Here is a 20586-nt window from a genome sequence, read left to right on the forward strand (position 1 = left end):
AAAAAAAATTATAGTGATAAAAAAATAATCACAATGACATTTTTAATCACACTATTAAACTATACACTACCAATTGAAATATAGTAAATATTTCTGGGTGGTTTTCTACATGTTTAAATGCATTGATTTCAATTAAAAAGAACAGGAGTACTTGTGGCACCTTAGAGACTAACAAATTTATTAGAGCATAAGCTTTCGTGGACTACGGCCCACTTCTTCAGATGCATCTGAAGAAGTGGGCTGTAGTCCACGAAAGCTTATGCTCTAATAAATTTGTTAGTCTCTAAGGTGCCACAAGTACTCCTGTTCTTTTTGTGGATACAGACTAACACGGCTGCTGCTCTGAAACTAGATTTCAATTGCAACACATATTATTATTTTTTATTAAAATATTTACCCTGTAAAATGATAAACAAAAGAGACAGTATTTTTCAATTCACCTCATACAAGTACTGTAGTGCAATCTATTTATCGTGAAAGTGCAACTTACATATGTACATTTTTTGTTACATAACTGCATTCAAAAACAAAAGAGCCTCCAAGTCCACTCAGTCCTACTTCTTGTTCAACCAATCACTAAGACAAACAAGTTTGTTTCCATTTTGGGGAGATAATGTTGCCTGCTTCTTATTTACAATGTCATCTGAAAGTGAGAACAGGCATTCGCATGGCACTTTAGTAGCCGGCATTGTACGGTATTTATGTGCAAGGTATGTGAGACATTCATATGCCCCTTCATGCTTTCGCCACCATTCCCGAGGACATGCTTCCATGCTAATGATACTCATTAAAAAAAGTGTTATTTAAATTTGTGATTCATCTCCTTGTGGGAGAATTGTCTGTCTCCTGCTCCGCTGTTTTACCTGTATTCTGCCATATATTTCATGTTATGGCAGTCTTGGATGATGATCCACCATGCTGTCATTAGCATGGATGCATGTCCTCTGGAATGGTGGCTAAAGTATGAAGGGGCATATGCATCTTTAGTGCATCCAGCATGTTGAGTGGACATTTTCAGAGAACAATCCATAGTGACTCCAAGATCTCTTTCCTGAGTGGTAAAAGATAATTTAGACCCCATCATTATATATATATATATAGTTGGGATTATGCTTTCCAATGTGCATTACTTTGTACTTATTACCATTAAATTTCATCTGCCATTTTGTTGCCCAGTCACCCACTTTTGAGAAATCCTTTTGTAGCTCTTCGCAGTCTGCCTGGGTCTTAACTATCTTTACTAATTTTATATAATCTGCAAATATTGCCACCTCACTGATTACCCCTCATATGGCAAAAAATGTCATGGCAGAGGTAAACATAAACAGGACTGAAGAATTTAGCAGGATAATTAAGGAACAACTACTGGGCCAGGAACAAGACCAGAACTGCCCACCTACATAGTGAGGTGGGCTAATGCTTACAATAAAGGAGAAATGCAAACACACCTCGTGGCTCACTTCTCAGGGTTAGGGAGGAGGGGAACAGGCAGTACAGCTTACAAGCAACTCTAAGGGTATGTCTACACTATGAAATTAGGTTGATTTTATTAAAGTCGATTTTTAGAAATCGATTTTATACAGTCGACTGCGTCTGTCCACACTAAGAGCATTAAGTCGGTGGAGTGCGTCCTCACTACTGTGGCTAGCATTGACTTACGGAGTGTTGCACCGTGGGCAGCTATCCCACAGTTCCTGCAATCTCTGCCGCATTGGAATTCTGGGTTAAGCTCCCAGTGCCTGATGGGGCAAAAACATTGTCTGCCATTGCTTTCACAGAGGGAGGGGCAACAGATGACATGTACCCAAAACCATCTGTGACAATCATTTCATGCCATTTTTCCGCGCAGATGCCATACCACGGCAAGTGTGCAGCCCGCTCAGCTCAGCTCACCGACACCGCCGCTGTTGTGTCCTGGGTGCTGCTGTTAGCAGACGGTGCAGTAGGTCTGCAAACCATCATCATCCACCACTTCTGCTGCAACTCTTCTCTCCTGCTGTTGTAAATGATCTCAGTCTCAATTGAGTAAATGGTGACTGAGCTCAATAGTGTACATGAGATCAGTCATGCACCGCTTCCACTGCAACTCTGCTCTCCTGGTGCCATGAATCCCCCTCGCAGGTCTGCTCGTCGTTCGGTATAAATATCCATTCTCGTGGCATCCGTCGTCATCCACCGATTCCACTGCAATGCTGCTTTCCTGCTCTCCTGCAGACGCCATACCACGGCGAGCATGGAGCCCGCTCAGCTCACCGCTGCTGTTGTGAGCATTGCAAACACCTCACGCATTATCCTGCAGCATGTGCAGAACCAGAACCTGCAAAAGCAGGTGAGGAGGCAACGACAGCATGATCACGATAGTGATGAGGACATGGACACAGATTTCTCTCAAAGCACGGGCCCTGGCAATTTGGACATCATGGTGGTAATGGGGCAGGTTCATGCTGTGGAATGCCGATTCTGGGCAAGGGAAACAAGCACAGACTGGTGGGACCGCATAGTGTTGCAGGTCTGGGATGATTCCCAGTGGCTGCAAAACTTTCGCAAGCGAAAGGGCACTTTCATAGTACTTTGTGATTTGCTTTCCCCTGCCCTCAAGCGCATGAATACCAACATTAGAGCAGCCCTCACAGTTGAGAAGCGAGTGGCGATAGCCCTCTGGAAGCTTGCAATGTCAGACAGCTACCGGTCAGTTGGGAATCAATTTGGAGTGGGTAAATCTACTGTGGGCGCTGCTGTGATCCAAGTAGCCAAAGCAATCACTGAGCTGCTGCTATCAAGGGTAGTGACTCTGGGAAATGTGCAGGTCATAGTGGATGGCTTTGCTGCAATGGGATTCCCTAACTGTAGTGGGGTGATAGACGGAACCCATATCCCTATCTTGGCACCGGAGCACCAGGGCAGCCAGTACATAAACCGCAAGAGGTACTTCTCAATGGTGCTGCTGCAAGCACTGGTGGATCACAAGGGACATTTCACAGACATCAACGTGGGATGGCCGGGAAGGGTACATGAAGCTCGCATCTTCAGGAACTCTGCTCTGTGTGAACAGGTGCAGCAAGGGACTTACTTCCCAGACCAGAAAATAACTGTTGAGGATGTTGAAATGCCTATAGTTATCCTTGGGGATGCAGCCTACCTCTTAATGCCATGGCTCATGAAGCCGTACACAGGCACCCTGGACAGTAGTAAGGAGCAGTTCAACTATAGGCTGAGCCAGTGCAGAATGGTGGTAGAATGTGCATTTGGATGTTTAAAAGTGCACTGGTGCAATTTACTGACTCGTTAGACCTCAGCGAAAGCAATATTACAATTGTTATTGCCACTTGCTGTGTGCTCCACAATATCTGTGAGAGTAAGGGAGAGACGTTTATGGTGGGGTGGGAGGTTGAGGCAAATCTCCTGGCTGCTGATTACGCACAGCAAGACCAGGGAGATTAGAAGCTTTGAAAACCAGTTTCATGACTGGCCAGGCTATGGTGTGACAATTCTGTTTGTTTCTCCTTGTTGAAAACCTGCCCCCTTGTTTCACTCTACTTCCCTGTAAGCCAACTGCCCTCCTCCCTTCGACCACCTCTTAAAGGTGCCATCAGACTCCTCATTATTTTTAATTCAATCAATAAATCTTATAGGTTTCCTGGAAGAGTAATAATTTCAGTGGCAGTGCTGACTCTACTTGGTGGCCAAAAGGCATGGCTTCCGATTTGGACTGCACACACACACACACACACACACACACACACACACACATTTCGGAACCAATGTTTCCATGTATAGAAAAAATTGGAATGGCCCAGAGCACATACCACATCTTCTATTTGTACCACCTCATTGACTAGCTCTTTTTGTACCAATCGGGCCCAGCTTCTTTTCGTGTTGTTGCTATGAATTGTAGCATAGCATTCACACGGTCACAATCCATTATGTTTTATACGACAACCCTGATTAGATTCTAAGCCAGTTTCAGTTCCTAGGCACCCAGTGGGATAGTGCTGTACATAAGTATAATTTATCAAAGTTCCCACACATTTGGCATAATACACTTTGACTGGGTGAAGAGCAACCTAGAAAGGTAGCGAGAGCTGAGCTAAGAGAAATTAACTCTATACAATTATTTTATGGTACAGGCAGCAGCAGTAAGTTTTGCAAACTAAAGCTAAGTCTACACTACAGAGGGCAAAACTCTGATCCAGCAAGTTGGAGAGCTGTAAACTTGAAGTGTAGACATGGTCTAAAAAAGCATATAAAGGAGAACTTATCCGGTGTGTAGAGATAATTGAGAAAGAAGTTTATATTTCTAGCTCTGAGTGCGGAGTGTGATTCCATGGGTCAAAGCAGTTGGGAACCCGCACTCCGGGATTTTATCCTGGCTCTGAGAGGAGAGTGGGGGTATTTATAGTTACCTGCTCTTGTAAAATCTGAATCTGTTTCCCAGGGTATGTTGCTTTTGTGTGCATGCCAAATGGACTTCAGGAGTGCCCTTTTTTGCTGCAGTTTGTTTTGGGGCAACTCCATGTGTTAATGCATTAATTAATGCTTAATTTTGTTTTGTTTTTTTCCTTTGAATTTCTTTTTTATTTTCTTCCCTGCAGTCAAGTCTCAGCTCCTGTCTTCTAATGATCTTTGTGGACTGTTCCCTTTTTTCTTCATCTGATTTATTAATTCAGTGACAGTATTGTTTGCTACTTTTTCCTTCTGTGCACTTACTTCTGACAGACACATGTCTAGGTTTGGGTTCAAGTTTTACCAGAACCTAGGCTTTATCCTAAGGCGGTGGTTGCAATGTAGTGGACCCCATTTCATCTTTGTATTTTTGCTAGGGACACAGTTTTTTATTTCTGTCCCCATTCTTCAGGCACAGGGTAGCTACCTGAAGCCTGCTGTTGTCTACACATATTTATAACAGGGGATGACACATCTCTTTTTGGTAGGCTTTTTAAAAGTGTTTCTAATATTTTATTCTGTTCCTTTGCTCTACTGTATCTAGACTGTTTGCTGCCCTGCAAGGGGAGTGGGAGCATTTCAGAGCTCTGTGGCTTCTCCTTCTTCTTTTAACTCTTTATTTGTTTTTGTTACGTGTCCCACCAATTTGGTGGTGTGTTTTTTTTAACCATTTAACACCCCTGGTTATAGTTTGCAGTATTACACATTTCAAGACGACAGTCTGTGCCCTAGTCTTACACATTTTATTACATGCTCCTTCCTCATTATATTTTTTAAATTCATACTGATTTCTTTTGCTAGCAACCCAGCATGTCCTTACTTCATTAAGCTTTGTGGAGATTTTCAGGGAGGGGGTGAGGGAGTTCCCTAGCTTTTGATTTTCTGTCATGTTCAATTGAGATTCCTACAGAGGACGGCTTATTTACTTACCCAGTCATGTCAGGGTCACCAGTGTGCTAAGGCAGACCTCGAGCAAACTGCCCAATGTCCACAAGATCCATTAAGGGACAAATGCACCCAGCTGGTGTATTGTCGATGAATCATGGTTCTAGTATCCCGCAGACTCTACTGGACCACTAATACATGCACACCCATAACAATGGACCAGCTCAGCGAACAGCGGGACTTTCCAGTCCTCCCTAAGGCCAGACAAAGATACTCCCTCTGAGATGCTTCTTTATATCCTGATACAAATAAATTATGAACTGTCATCCTGACTTTATCTTTTAGGAGAGCTCAGTGTGTTCCTGTTATCCTTCGGGAATGTTTTTATACCATCCTTGATATTGGGATATTCTGGTATCACTTGATATTGGCATGTGTTTGCTTGAGCACTCTGTGACTAGAATTTCACTGGTATACAATTTTGGAGCAGTCGTCTGCTTCAGAGATAAAATGTGCTATTTATTATGTATTTTGATGTGCTGAATTCAAATATGACAATTAAAACAACTGATTGGCTACTGTTTCTAAGATATTTAAGTTTTTACATTTTATGTCTATGTATATTGTGTGGATACTAGAGTTTTAATCATAAATTGTAAACCTAGGTCTTTTCATGTGTTTATGGCCAATGATTTGGAGAGAGCCAACAGATCATACCAGCAATTGTTACTTCTGCATGGTGCCTCCAGTTGGGAAAGGTGTGTCAAAGAAGAAAAAGTGGACTGTGCGTTATCCAAACATTCCGTCAGCTATACGCCCAGTACCCCATGGAGAAGGACTGACGGTTCCTGATGCACCAGAATCAGTCTCACTTGAGTCAGACGAGGAAGAGGATGAAACTTCTGGTCCTGAACCATCAATGTCACAGGACCCACATTTTCTCCCATCCTCCTCCTCTGAACCACACCTCATAACACAAGGTGAACTGAATGACCTTGTCAGGGATTTGGAACTAGCCAAGAGTAAGGCAGAGCTGTTGGGCTCCAGACTACAGCAATGGAATCTCCTGGCAGGCGATGTTAGGGTTTCCATGTTCCGTGACCATCAAAAGGATCTTGTCCCATTCTTCTTCATAGAAGGTGATCTTGTAGCCTGCAACATCATCAATGGTGTGATGGCAGCCCTCAACATCGTTCACGATCCACATGAGTGGAGACTATTCATTGATTCATCCAAGACGAGTCTTAAAGCTGTTTTACTGCATAATGGCACTGTTTTGTCATCAATTCCAGTTGGTCATGCAGTCCATATGAAGGAAACCTATGACAACATGAAACAACTTTTGAGGTGCAGAAACTATGACCAACATCAGTGGCAGCTTTGTGGCGATGTGAAGGTTGTTGCTCTCTTGCTTGGTCTGCAGACTGGATACACAAAGTACTGCCATTTTCTCTGCGAATGGGATAGTCGTGCAAGAGATTCCTACTACATCAAGAAAGATTGGCCACTTCGACAGTCATTGGAGCCCGGGAGAAAAAGTGTTCAGCATCCACCACTTGTTGAATCAAGGAAGATTTTGTTACCACCCTTACACATCAAGCAGGCTCTGATGAAGAACTTTGTCAAGGCCATTGACAAAACACAAGCAGCCTTCAAGTACCTCTGTGGAAAATTTCCAAGGTTAAGTGAAGCTAAGATAAAGGAAGTTGTCTTTGTTGGTCCTCAGATTCGTGATCTTCTTCGAGATGATGCATTTGACCATGCACTGCGTGGCAAGGAAAAGACGGCATGGAAAGCCTTCCAGTTAGTGGCAATACATTTTCTCGGAAACAACAAGGCAGACAACTACAGGTTGTTGGTGGAAAACCTCCTCAAGGCATACAAAAGCCTTGGTTGCAACATGTCACTAAAGATACATTTTTTGCACTCTCATCTAGATTTTTTTCCACCGAACTGCGGAGCAGTGAGCGACGAGCACAGCAAGCGATTTCACCAGGACATTGCAACAATGGAGAAACGCTTATGAATGGGTGTTTTAGCAATATCAGCCCTGTTCTTGCCAGATTCTGTGAGTAGCTCCTGCCCCATACTAGGACTCTGATACAAGGGCTTATGTCTCAGGCTCTCTTCCTATTACAGGGATCCAGGTAGCCATGGAGGGAGACCTCATTGTGGAAGGAGACAGAGGAACTGCAAGGGGGTCCCCTGATGAATGAACTTCCCCAGCACCTATCACCAGAGCTCTTGTAGGAGTGTCCAGTGATGACCGCTCTTACAGATTTTTGCTGTGAACACAAGGATGACCCTACCTTCAGCTGGGCTTACGAACAGGTAGCCCGGGTTGACAGAGCCATGAATGATCTCCTGAGAGCTGAACAGAGGCCTCAATTCAAGCTAACAATCAATCGCCTCTACCGTATCAATCGGGACCCCCAAATTCAGGAAGTCAGAACCCAGTTAGTCGCCTCCCTCTGTCATAGAAAGGCCATTGTGAGGTTTGCCCATAATTCCACATCTGGCCATTTGGGGCAATAGAATAAACTGACCTGAATCCTATCTCCCTTCTTCTGGCTGAAGGTCCATCATGAGGCGAGAGATTATTGTAGTTCCTGTCCCAGTGCCAGATTGACGGGGGTGTCAAAAGCTCCCATGGTCCCCTTGTCTGTGGTGTGGGTCCCCTTTGATAGGGTCGTACTGGACCTGGTGGGATCCATCCCGAAGAGTAATGCTGGGTTTTGTTATAGCCTGGTCCTAATGGACTATGCTACCCACTTACCCAAGGTGACCCACTATAGAACACCACTGCCCACACGATTGCAGTGGAGCTGGCAGAGATATATATCTGAGTTGGCCTGCCCCAGAAGATTCTCACTGATCAGGGGACCAACTTTACTTCCTGGTTGCTCTTCCAGGCGTGCGCAGTATTGGGCATTAAGAAACTACAGACCTCAGTGTTCCACACCCAGACAGATGGCCTTGTTGAGTATCTGAACAGGATCTGAAAAGTTTCCCTCACAAGAATGAGCCACAGAGGGAGGGACAGCTGCTAATCCTCTACAAGGAATCTTAAGAGGGATGCTGTTATGAATAATGTGGAATCTGGACAGAGAATGAAAGATTTGATGGAAAGTTGGCAAGGGGTAAAGGTGTTACAAATGTTGCTCAGGAGTATTTCTTAAGCATGAGTAAATACGATGTAAAAGAGTGTCTATGAGACAAAAAGGTGAAAGTTGTGGTTGAGACTTCTCTAGGTGATGATTTTGAGCAGACACTAGCATCTATTGTGAATAAACCAGTCAAAGAGGTTTAAACCTAGTGGGAAGCAGGGTTCTGTTTTACCCATTCCTCTAATCCCTGACCTAAATCTCCTGTAAAAACAGAAGAGTCCAGAAGTTGCTATCATTGTAAGACCATTGATTATCTGAGGAATCAATGCCCTGTGCTGGGAGAAAGCAGGTAGCCACTGTGTATGTTGCGACCTAGAGCACAGAAGCTCCTCAGGCACTTATCACTTAACATACAGGGTTTGTAAAATGAACCTCTGCACAACTAGGCCTGAATCACATATAAACTGTTTGCATTAATTGCGTGGAACACCTTTGACTGGTTTATTCACAATAGATGCTAGTGTCTGCTCAAAATCATCACCTAGAGAAGTCTCAACCACAACTTTCACACCTTTGATGGGAAGATAAAAGCGGAGACATTTTTGTGGTTAGGAGGAGCATAGTGCAAGAAGCTGACATACTGCCAGGACAGATGGCAGAGCTTTTAGTAGTACGAGGTTACAAAAACTTTGTGCCTTTGGCTAAAGTGCACATAGAAACTGAGGATTTCGAAGCTCTGTTGTAAGTAGAGATGGCAGATGATAACCGTATTGATATGACAATTAGCAATGAATTCTCCCATGAAGCTCAGGCTTATAAAGTGTCCGCCTGCAGCAAGGAGGAGTGCTCTGCTGGAAATTCAGAGGGAAAAGGGAAAGTCCTAGGAACTGCTGAGAAAGTCTCCTTGATTCCTCTGCAGCACAGAGAAGCTGCATGCTTCCAGGGGTGGGGTGGTTGAGACAAGCTCCTGCCCCGGAGCAGAAGGCAATGGCTCCTCAACATGGGGAGGGGAGTCTATTGCCTGTCTGGGAGAAAAATATCCACGTTGCAACTAAGCCAGGGACAAACGCAATGCAAGGGAGCACAGGAAGCTGTGTCCCAGAGGGTCACCCAGAGAAGGGGGATGGAATCATAGAAACCACTGAGGAAGTGGATGAGGGTCACTTTGACACTGCAGCAGGAGGCAACACCACCTCAGGAAGGGATGGGGTGGACTGCCTGTCAGTGACACAACTGTCCAGGTTGTTAGTTGTGAGCCCTTCACAGCTGAGCAGGGGATAGATCCCACCCTAGAGAGCATAGGGGTTTGTGTCCTGGGGAGGAAGAGAAGGAAACTGGGGGAAAGGAATAGTGGGAGAAGAGGAATGTCTCCTCCCTGGTCACTTGAGAGAGGATACCCAGGACAGAATGGCTGGCTCAGCATCTCTGCACCCAGGTACTCAACCTATGGCTCAGAGAAGAAACTGTGTAACGGACCTCCCGGAGGGGAGCAGTCACACAATTGACCTCTCAGGGATGGTGATGGGGTGACAGAGAATACCCTAATCCAGGTCCTGATTTTTCAGGACTTTGTTCTTGATGGGTTTTTGAAAATGAACTCTGTCTCTTTAAGACAGGATGTGGATCCTATGGAAAAAATGGTTGTTTGTGAAAATGCTAATGGCCCACGTGACAGTGGGGAGGAGGTCATTACCTGGGCTGGTAAGCAGAGTAGTCCAGAGAGCTCAACAGAAACCATATTCCAGTTTGCACCCCAGGAAAGTCTGTCACGGATCCCCAATGAGCAGGCCCCGATAGACTGTGAATCCATTTCCCTATTCTCAAGCATTCAGCTACTGACAGAGAGTCTGTGGTTAAGGCAGGAAAAATCATGACTCTGGGGTCAGTTTGTCATTCTCTGTGTGACCTTCACCAAGTCACATCACCCTTTGCCTCAGTTTACCTATCTGTATAATGAGGATATGTTCATAGTCATTTTCCTTTGCTAGGTGTTTTGAAGACCCTTCAATGAAATGTTTTGCACAGTAAGATAAAAGTTACTGATGATAATTATTGATTTATGATATCTTAGTGACAGCCCTGTGTGTCTCCAGAAAATGCTCATGGCTCCCCTCAGTCACCTTTCTCCAGATCTGTCTGTCTACTATCCAACCAGCCATCCTGGGCATTTACAGGGTATGCAGATCTAGACATTATCCCTAGTTTTCTTCCTAATCAACTAAAATTTTAAAATATAAACAAATACACAGAGCAGCCAATTCCTCTCCCACTCAGCACAGCGCCCGAATGTTCTCATCTCTTTTTGGGAAGGTCCATTAATTACCAATTAATTACTCCTAAAATGGATAAAGAGCACAGAAGCACAGAAATGGAAACAGAGCCATTGGCTAGAGTGTCTCCAGTCTCCAGCCTGTTTACGTCGAGATGACACTTCTCCTCTAGAGGCTCAGTGAAGTCCACTGGGATTGCAAAGAGCTATATTATAAACAGTTCACATCACAGTGTTGGCTCTCGGCGTGGGATACTGCTGCAGATGCTGACATGAGAGAGACGTGGGACCCAGCTATGTGAGTGGGACTCTCAGGGAAGACACTTCCATCTCAGGATTCACAGGTACCCATCTCTTGCTGAGGAGCTCACCTGCTCGACAAACCTAGTGCAACATGGGTGTGATGGGATAGAGAGAGTAACTCTGTTGTCCTTTTTGCATGGCACAGCCATTAAATATCCCAGAGCCCTTGCCACAGTGGATGTGTTTCCTCCAGTATGATGGATCAAAATGTCACTCTTTTTTGTGCACCCCCACCTGCCCTGGCTGCTTGCCCCTAGCCCTGAGGTGGCTGCATTTCAGTGGCACAGGGGATCCTTCAGGATGAAAGGTGTTAGTAGATGTACAATACAAGGCCAAATTCTTAGGCTGTGGCCCATAATTTGCTCAGGCTCTGCTAAGGCAAAACTCCCCATGGAGTAAGAACTGAGTAAAGACCTCAAGAGCCAGGTATGTGTTAATGCACAGAGACTGTCACTTCCTCCTCTGGCATTTCAGGGCTCTGGCTGTTAACATAAGAACATAAGAATGGCCATACTGGGTCAGACCACATGTCCATCTAGCCCAGTATCCCGTCTTGCGACTGAGGCCAGTGCCAGGTGCCCCAGAGAGAACAAACAGAACAGGTTATCAGTCAAGAGATCCATTCTCTGTCACCCATTCCCAGCTTCTGGCAAACAGAGGCCAGGGACGCCATCTCTGCCCATCCTGGCTAATAGCCATACATGGACCTATCATCCATGAATTTATTTAGCTTTTTTTTTAACCCTGTTATAGTCTTGACCTTTATAACATCCTCTGTCAAGGAGTTCCACCGGATGACTCTGCACTGTGTGAAAAAAAATCTTCCGGTTATGAAATGAGATGTAGTAAACAACACTTCCTTATGTACTTTCTCCATACTATTCATGATTTTATAGACCTCAATCATATCTCCCCTTAGTCGTCTCTTTTCCAAACTGAAAAGTTCCCATCTTATTAATCTCTCCTCATACGGAAGCTGTTCCATACCCTCTTAATTTTTGTTGCCCTTTGCTGCCCTTTTCTGAATGTGCATTATGTTGCATTTCATGTGCCATTTGGTTGCTCAGTCACCCAATTTTGAGAGATTGGCTCCAGCCCCTCCCATGGACCCCACTTCCCTTCCAGCAGAAGCCAGGCATCTTGGCTCCCAGCCAGTCCCTGCGCCAAGCCCCCGGACCCTACTCCCCAAACAGCAGAACCCAGGTGTCATGACATTCTCTCACATGGGGGAGGGGAGGCTGCTACCTGACTTCATTCTGCTAGAAAGAATGGAGGTGTTAGGGCTCCTCACTGTAACAGTTATACGAATTTTTCGACATGGGCAACACATTTTCTCTTGTCACTTCCTTAAAGTAGTCAGCTGAAATGTTAAGCCTCAGACTTTCAGACAGAAGCAGACACCCAGTGTGGGAAATTTCAGTCCAAACTCTTAAAGTTTGTCAAACATATAAGCAATTGAAAATGAGGTCTCCTAATTGAAATGGTCAGACAGCCTCAACTAAAGGGGATGCCACCAGCAGCACTTACTCCGGCCAATCCATTTGTGAATCCCATTCAGCTCTTGGGTCCAATTATGTCTATGGCAAGGAGTTCCACGGTCCAAATACGTATAATATATAAAAAATAATTTATCAGTGTTATATATTCAGACTTCCAATGTAGTTGGATTTTCCATTGAGTGTGTGTTGTGAGACGCAGTAAATATAAATACCTGATCTATTTTGTTTATTGATATATTCATGGGCTTTAAGGTGAGAAGGGACAATTAGATCATCCTCCTATAATACAGGCCATTGAATTTCACCTCGTTGTCCCTGTATTGAACTCCATCATTTGTGTTTGACTAAGACCTGGTCCACAGTAGGATTTTACATTGTAGAAACATACAGCCAGAGGGTGAGAAGGAAATGCAATGGTTAGCAAGTCTGACCCCATGCTAAGATGCAGGATGTGTTGAGTCTAAGCCATCCCAGACAGATGGCTATCCACCCTTGTCCGCAAAATTTCTATTAAAGGAGGTTCCATAACCTCCAGAGTCGTCTGTTTCATTGTCCTTCTGTTCTTTCAATTAGGAAGATTTTCCTGAGATATGAAACCATTGCCTCTTCTCCTGCACCATGCAGCAAGAGACAACAGCTTTCCTCAATCTTTCTTATGGCAACTTTTGAAGTATTTAAAGACCAGTATTGCATCCTCCACAATCTCCTCTTTTCCAAACTAAACACACCGAGTTACTTCAGCTTGTTCATATGGCTTGCATTCCATCCCTTGGAACATCTTTCTCAATAGCCTCTGAACCATTTACAGATTCTCTACATCCTTCCTATAGAGCAGTATCCAAAATTGGATAAAGTGTTCCAACTGAGGCATAAGCAGAGCTGAATAGAGCTAAATGAGACTTGCACGCTATACTTCCGCTAATACAACCTAACATTGCATTTGCTTTTCTGAAACAGCAAGAAAAATCCAACCCCCTTAGAGATGTAGCTATATCGACCTAACCCCCATGTGGACAGCCTGGGGTGATGGACAAATTCTTCCATTAACCTTGCTATCACATCTCAGGGAGGTGGATTACCCACACTGATGGGAGAACCCCCGCCGTTGGTGTAAGTAGTGTCTACACTGAAGTGTTATGGCAATGCCACTGCAGCAATTCAAGTGTAGACAAGCCCTCAAGTAGATCTCCCAGAAAAGCATCCAGTCTGGATCTGCAGGCATGGGGAGATGGAGAATCCACCACTTCTCTTCACAGTTTGTCCCAATGGTTAATCACCCTCAGTGCTAAACATTTGGCCCTTATTTCCAAATGGAATTTGTCTGGCTTCAGCTTTCACCATTGGGCCTTGCTCTGCCTTTCTCCACTAGATTACAGAGCCAGTTATTACTATTTAAGATAATTAGATGAAGCTCCTTAAGTCTCTCACTCTCCAGCATTTTCTGTGGCTTCCAATTATTTATGTGGCTCTTTCCTGCACCTTCTCCATTTTTTCAACATCTTTTTATAAATGTGACTCCCTGGTCTGGACAGTCAGTTTCACCAATGCCATGTGCAGAGGTAAAATCCTTCCACTGCTCCAACTCACCAACCCCCTGTTTATACATCCGAGGATCGCATCAGCCCTTTTGGCCATAGCCTGAAACTGGCAGCTCCACAGTAACTCTTCAATCCTTTTCCGTGTCTTTTTGTTCCATAATATAGTGCCCTAGTCTGAGTGTCAGGCCCGCATTCCCTGTTCCAAGAAGCTAACTTTGCATGAGACCATATTAGAACGTTTTGTTTGCATGGGCACAGCTCACCAAATGTTCCTGACCAATTTCTATGCCTTCCTTAGGCTCCTCATTGTAACCACTCTGCCAATCTTTGGCTCATCCACAATTTTATCTGCAGTGATTTTCTATTTGCTTCCAGATCATTGATTAAAATATTGAATAGCATCAGGCCTAGAACTGATCCCTGCAGAACCCCCACTAGAAATGTCTCCATTCACTGACAGTGGCCAATTGACAACTGTTTTCTGAGATCTGTCAGTTAGCCAGTTTTTAGTCCATTTAAGGTGTGCTCCACTGGTTTTGTAGAGTGTTCATTATTTTCCCCTATAAAATCAAATGCCTCAGAAAAAAATCAGTGTATTGCATCTGTATGGTTCCCTTGATCAGCCAAACGTGTACTCTCATTAAGGGATGAAATCAGATTTATTTGACAAGACGGTTTTCCATACATCATGTTGTTGACGGCATTAATTATATTCCAAACTTTTTTTGAACTAATCGAATATCAGCTTTTCCATTATTTCCTTACCCTGTCAAATCTTTTTTCTCGACATTACCTTTATTTTTTATAATTTACTTTAACAGAGAACTATCCTGCATTTTTCTTTCTTTCTTTCTTTCTTTCTTTCTTTCTTTCTTTCTTTCTTTTCACTGCCTCTGCTGCCTGATTGCGGCCCTCTGGCCCACAAGGAGATGTGTGATTGATTGGTCAGTTTTTAACTCTGGTGTTCGACTGTTGATGCTAATGGACTAGAAAGTATTTCATCTCCTAATGTGAACTTCTTTCCAAATGCAGAACAAAACTATTTCTTGAATACATCTACCTTTTCTCCAACAGAATCATCCAAAACATTTTTTAGGATTTCTTTCATTCATCATATATTTAATAACCTCCTTTTTCTGATCCTTATCTCCACCAACCATAATATTTCCATGATATTTTTAACATCCCTCATTAATTTTCATGACTTCAAATTTGTATTATTTCCTATTTTCCCTTTTCCCCTTTTGTTATATATTACTACCTCTGCCCAATTTCTGCTTTCTATCTAATAAACTCTTCTTAAACAACTCCCAATTTTCATTCACATTTTTCTGTCTAAATTTTTCCTCCTAATCAATTCTCCTGATAATTTGCCTCAGTTTTCTGGAATTAGCCCTTTTGAAGCACAAAGTGTCTATAAATATTACCAGTAGGGAACTTTCTCTCTTTGTCCATTTCAGTGTAAAAATTTCAGTTCTATAGTGTCCTCTCCTCTATCATATCTCCCTTCTTTGGCTCTTCTCTAAACTAAACAGTACTCAACTTTTCAGACTATCCACATAGAAGAGGCTACCCCATTCTGATAGCGTGTCCCAGAAACCCCTTCTATATCAGCTGTATCCTTTATGGACCCTGGGTGATGAAAAATGAGAGCATCTCAAGAGCAGGTTAATCTCCATCCCATCCCTAATGTATCCCAAGATTGTCTTTGTTTTGGCCACTGTTGCAAATCAGGAGGTGTTTCCATGGAACTGCTCTAAATGACATTGTGATCTTTTCCCTGAAGTCTATTCTAGTTGGGATGTGCCTCCCGCCATATGTCTTGGCAAAGGTTTGCTTTTTGACTACACCCACATTTTGAGCCACCGGGTGAATGCGGAATTCCCTACAACATGCACTTTCTAGCCTGGCTTTCATTGCATTAGGGAACAATAATGGATAACCAGGAGCCATACTCATTTTTTCCTGCTGGTGCCTATTAATGTTTCCCACATCAGAACACATTATTGATACAAGGAGCAAAATAAAATATGGAACTGGCATTAGTGGGGTCATTTGTTCATAATTAATATCTCTGAATAATAACAATGTAATTTTTCAGTGTGTGAAGAGCGACCAATCTGCTTCACCCATGAGAACAGCCTCCAGTAGAGCACATAGTGTCTCATATTAATATTGTCTCTCCATTCAGGCATTTGTACTGTGACCATCACCCTTGACTGTGGGCACATACAGGAATTCAGTGAAATGTACGTTACATGCAGGAGACACAGTTCTGCCTCAGAGTTGGACACCTTCTCCCTACTCCATGTCAGATTCCAGCACAACCAACATCACCAATCCCTCCACCTTCATCCTGATGGGCATTCCTGGCCTGGAGGCAGCTCATGTCTGGATCTCCATCCCCTTCTGCAGCATGTATGCAATAGCCATCCTGGGTAATTTCACCATCCTGTTCATCGTGAAGAGGGAGCCAAGCCTCCATGGGCCCATGTACTATTTCCTCTGCATGCTGGCCGTCAATGACCTGGTCGTGTCTACATCCATTCTGCCCAAAATGCTGGCAATCTTCTGGTTCAATTCTAGGGAGATCAGTTTCAGTGCTTGCCTCACCCAGCTGTATGTCTTTCACTGCTTTTCTGTGACAGAGTCTGGGATCTTTGTGGCTATGGCCCTAGATCGTTACGTGGCTATCTGTGATCCCCTGAGACATGCATCCACACTAACAAACGCCAGGGTGGCAAAGATTGGTCTGACCATAGTACTGCGTGGCAGCATGCTCGTATTGCCCTATCCCTTCCTGTTGATGCAGTGGCCATATTGCAAAACCAACATTATCCCCCAGCCGTACTGTGCCCACATGGCCATGGTGAAGCTGGCTTGTTCCGACACCCGTGTCAGTAGTTACTATGGCCTCTTTGTACTATTGTGTGTTAAGTGTCTGGATGTGATTTTTATTATTGTGTCCTATACCCAGATCCTCAGGGCCATCTTCTGCCTCCCCACAAAGGATGCCCGTCTCAAGACTTTTGGGACCTGCATCTCTCACCTCTGTGCCATCTTAGTCTTTTACATCCCAGGTCTGTTCTTGTCTCTTGCTTACCGGTTTCACCAGAATGTGCCCCTGCATTTCCATGTTCTCATTGCCAATGTGTACTACTTGATGCCCCCCATATTAAACCCCATCATCTATGGGGTGAGGACCAAACAGATCCGGGACAGGCTGCTCCGGCTCTTTACTCATAAATGTACCTAAAGTTTTCTCCTGATCTGCTGACTCTCTGACCGAGTCCGTGAAGTGCTGGCTATTGACATGGTGCTTGGCCTCTTCTCTGAATCACTTACTAGGCAGTCAGGGATACACTAAACCCTTTCCTGACCTTACTGTGCATTGTCAGCTGGGGAATCGGTCTGGGTAGAACTCATTAACTCATATTGTTTTCCACCTTTCTAATTTCTGGTAACTGGATCCCTGAGGCGCCTGCGCCCTCTCTTGCTATTCCCTCAAGGCTACCTCTTCTCTGAGGCAGGGACAGGATGTGCTAGAGCCTGGCAAGGAGCTTGCAGTGAGGACTCAGCTGTGGGGCCCACAGGCCACGCAGGAGCAGAGAGAGAAGCCAGGAAGCCACACAGAAATAGCTGAGGCTTGGGAGCAGAGTTGTGAGGCAGGCGGGTGAGGCTGTGCATCATACAGCTTGTGAGCCCTAAAGCTCAACTACAAATTCCTGAGGGCAGAGACCTTTGTCTGGCTTCTTTCCTTAGCTTTCAGCTCCCCATTGTTCTTCCCTTCTAGGGGCCTGTAGGAGGCAGGGTACCTACAATGGGTGTGGGCTGGGATTTCTTTGCCCTGAGCCATGCCTCAAGGCCAGGGTAAGGGATCAGGTTTGAAGCTAGGAGGATAACAGCTGAGAGAGGTGTAAGGATAAACCTCTGTGTTAGCTGGGTAGTTGGGATATTGGGCAGAGGCTGGAATGTCTTTGGTAGCTCACAAGGAGGAAGATAAACAGTACACCAGTGGCTCTCAAACTTTTTTACTGGTGACCCCTTTCACATAGCAAACCTCTGAGAGTGACCCCCTTTATAAATTAAACACACTTTTTAATATATTTAACCCCATTATAAATGCTGGAGGCAAAGCGGGGTTTGGGGTGGAGGCTGACAGCTCGCGACCCCCCATGTAATAACCTCATGACCCCCTGAGGGGTCCCAACCCCCAGTTTGAGAACCCTGCAGTACCTTCCATTAGCTGGATATTTACACACATACACGGTACTGTAGCCTTTTATTTAAAGTAAATTTTGTAATGTGGTGTAACTTCATCATGGCTTCAGCTCTGGCAGCTACAGTTTCAAGCTTAACAGAGTGAAAGTTTCTTCTGTTATTTGTATCAAATGTAGAGTCTCTAGGAACACACAAAGACCAAAGGTAGTGACCAGGTATACATTTCCCAGTCCAAAGTTTAATCATTTTATTAAAAGTTACAATTAAAGTTTTGGTTACCAAGCATATAGAAATACTATACAGACCTATGCACAAGTTTCAAATATAGTAATACTCCCATCCTTGACAATAGTGTCAGGGTCTGATGGGTCTCTCATGGCTTGATCATCACTAGAGGGATGGTTCCTGTTGGAATCTCCGAGAGGGAGCTTAGTTTTCCCATTGTGGGCATCCCCCTTGTATATTGTGATTCTGTCTACAGCTCCATTCTGCACGTGTCCATAAAAGTGGCCACCCTATTTTCTCTTATTGATCTATGTCCCCAAGAAAATCAAGGGACCCCAATTTTCTATAGACTGGGTAAGTTATCTTTATTCTCATAAGCATTGATGCACAACCTGTATCCCATGATTAAGACACATGCCTGAGACAGATGCACCTCTATGGTATTTTTATGATCTAATATTAATCTTCTAGGTCACATGAGCATATCACACGTCCTTACATACTTTGATGACACACAGGGGCAGCCATTGACCATATTCTTGCTGAGATGTGATTCTTCTATATACCATTGAGAGAGCTAAGTGTCTTTGAAGGGCCATCAACACATAGCTCTTTGGCCTTAATGTAAAATCTACCAGAGGGCTTTTATGCAAGACTTAAACATGTGTAAAGGATTCCAAGACCATGGGCAATATTCATAACTTCAATCAAATTTGTTCTCACCTAAAAGGCATGAATTGTAGTCTGCATTTTAACTCTTTATTGATGGAATCCCCTAGCCGCATTTCCATTATTATGCCCAAGACTGGTGTCAAGCTAACCGGCATTTAATACCCAAATCATCCCTTTTTGAAAACTGGCATAACATTAGTGCTCTGTCAGTCCTCTGGGATATCCCTAGTGTTCCAATATTTATTAAAAATTAAAATCAGTGAGGCAGAGATCTCCTCAGACAACTCTTTTAGGACTCTTTGGCTGCAAAATATCTGGGGCTGCTGATTTAAAGATATCATTCCCTAGTAGGTGCTGTTTACCATCTTCCATAGTTACCAGTGGACTGGAAAGAGGTTCAAGTGATCTGAGTGCATCATCCTGCTTCTTTCCAGATAAAATACAGAAAGGTTTATTGAACATATTTGCCCCTTCTGCATCCTTATTAACAGTTACCGTTGCGTCTGACGAAGTGGGTATTCACCCACGAAAGCTTATGCTCCAATACGTCTGTTAGTCTATAAGGTGCCACAGGACTCTTTGTCACTAGTTACCATTGTGGCACTTTGCACCACATAGTCACCATAGTAATATGATTATGGTGTCATTATGATATAATTATGTGGCTTCTTGTGCAAAGTATATCTTGTGAGGGATTGTAGTAGGTCCTAGCCGGGGCTCGACCCTTCCGGACAGGAGGGGAGCCACACCGACTCACTACTGTGGGAACAAGCAGTCAGTTAGTCCCGAAACTCCGGCTCTTTAGTGCGGAGTCGGAGCAACCACAGTTAAAGCTCAGGCCCTTGACTGCAGGGGCTGAGCGAGCAAATAGATCAGAGCCCAGGCCCTGGATCAGGGCGGGGCAAACACAGTTAGCTCAGGCCCTTGGTTGCAGGGGCTGAGCGAGCAGACAGTTCAGAGCCCAGGCCCTGGATCAGGGCGGGGCAAACACAGTTAGGCTCAGGCCCTTGTTTGCAGGGAGCTGAGCGAGTGAATAGTTCAAAGCCCAGGCCCTGGATCAGGGCGGGGCAAACACAGTTAGGCTCAGGCCCTTGTTGCAGGGGCTGAGCGAGCAATAGTTCAGAGCCCAGGCCCTGGATCAGGGCGGGGCAAACACAGTTAGGCTCAGGCCCTTGTTGCAGGGGCTGAGCGAGCAAATAGTTCAAATAAGGTACGCCTAGGCTTCTGTAGCCGAGCGTTGGGTGAGGGGGAAGCCTGCCACCCGTGCGGAGGGTGGCAGGGGGGAACGCAGGCCCACCCACTCCACTGCGTTCCAGCCCGGGGCCCTAACAGCGGTTGCTGCCGCTGCTGGTCAGTGGGGTATCCAGATCACAACACACTGACATAGGCTCACACTCAGTTACAGCCGGACCGGGGTCGGCTAC

At 44.6% G+C, this 20586-nt stretch overlaps 1 pseudogene; it reads left to right on the top strand.

Annotated features, from left to right (window-relative positions):
- The first annotated feature begins 16302 nt into the window (after positions 1 to 16302).
- On the top strand, positions 16303 to 17300 carry LOC128833728 (olfactory receptor 52M1-like; annotated as a pseudogene).
- The last annotated feature ends 3286 nt before the right edge of the window (positions 17301 to 20586 follow it).

The sequence above is a fragment of the Malaclemys terrapin genome, chromosome 1, assembly GCF_027887155.1.
Source record: "Malaclemys terrapin pileata isolate rMalTer1 chromosome 1, rMalTer1.hap1, whole genome shotgun sequence".
In the NCBI taxonomy this organism is placed as follows: Eukaryota; Metazoa; Chordata; order Testudines; family Emydidae; genus Malaclemys; species Malaclemys terrapin.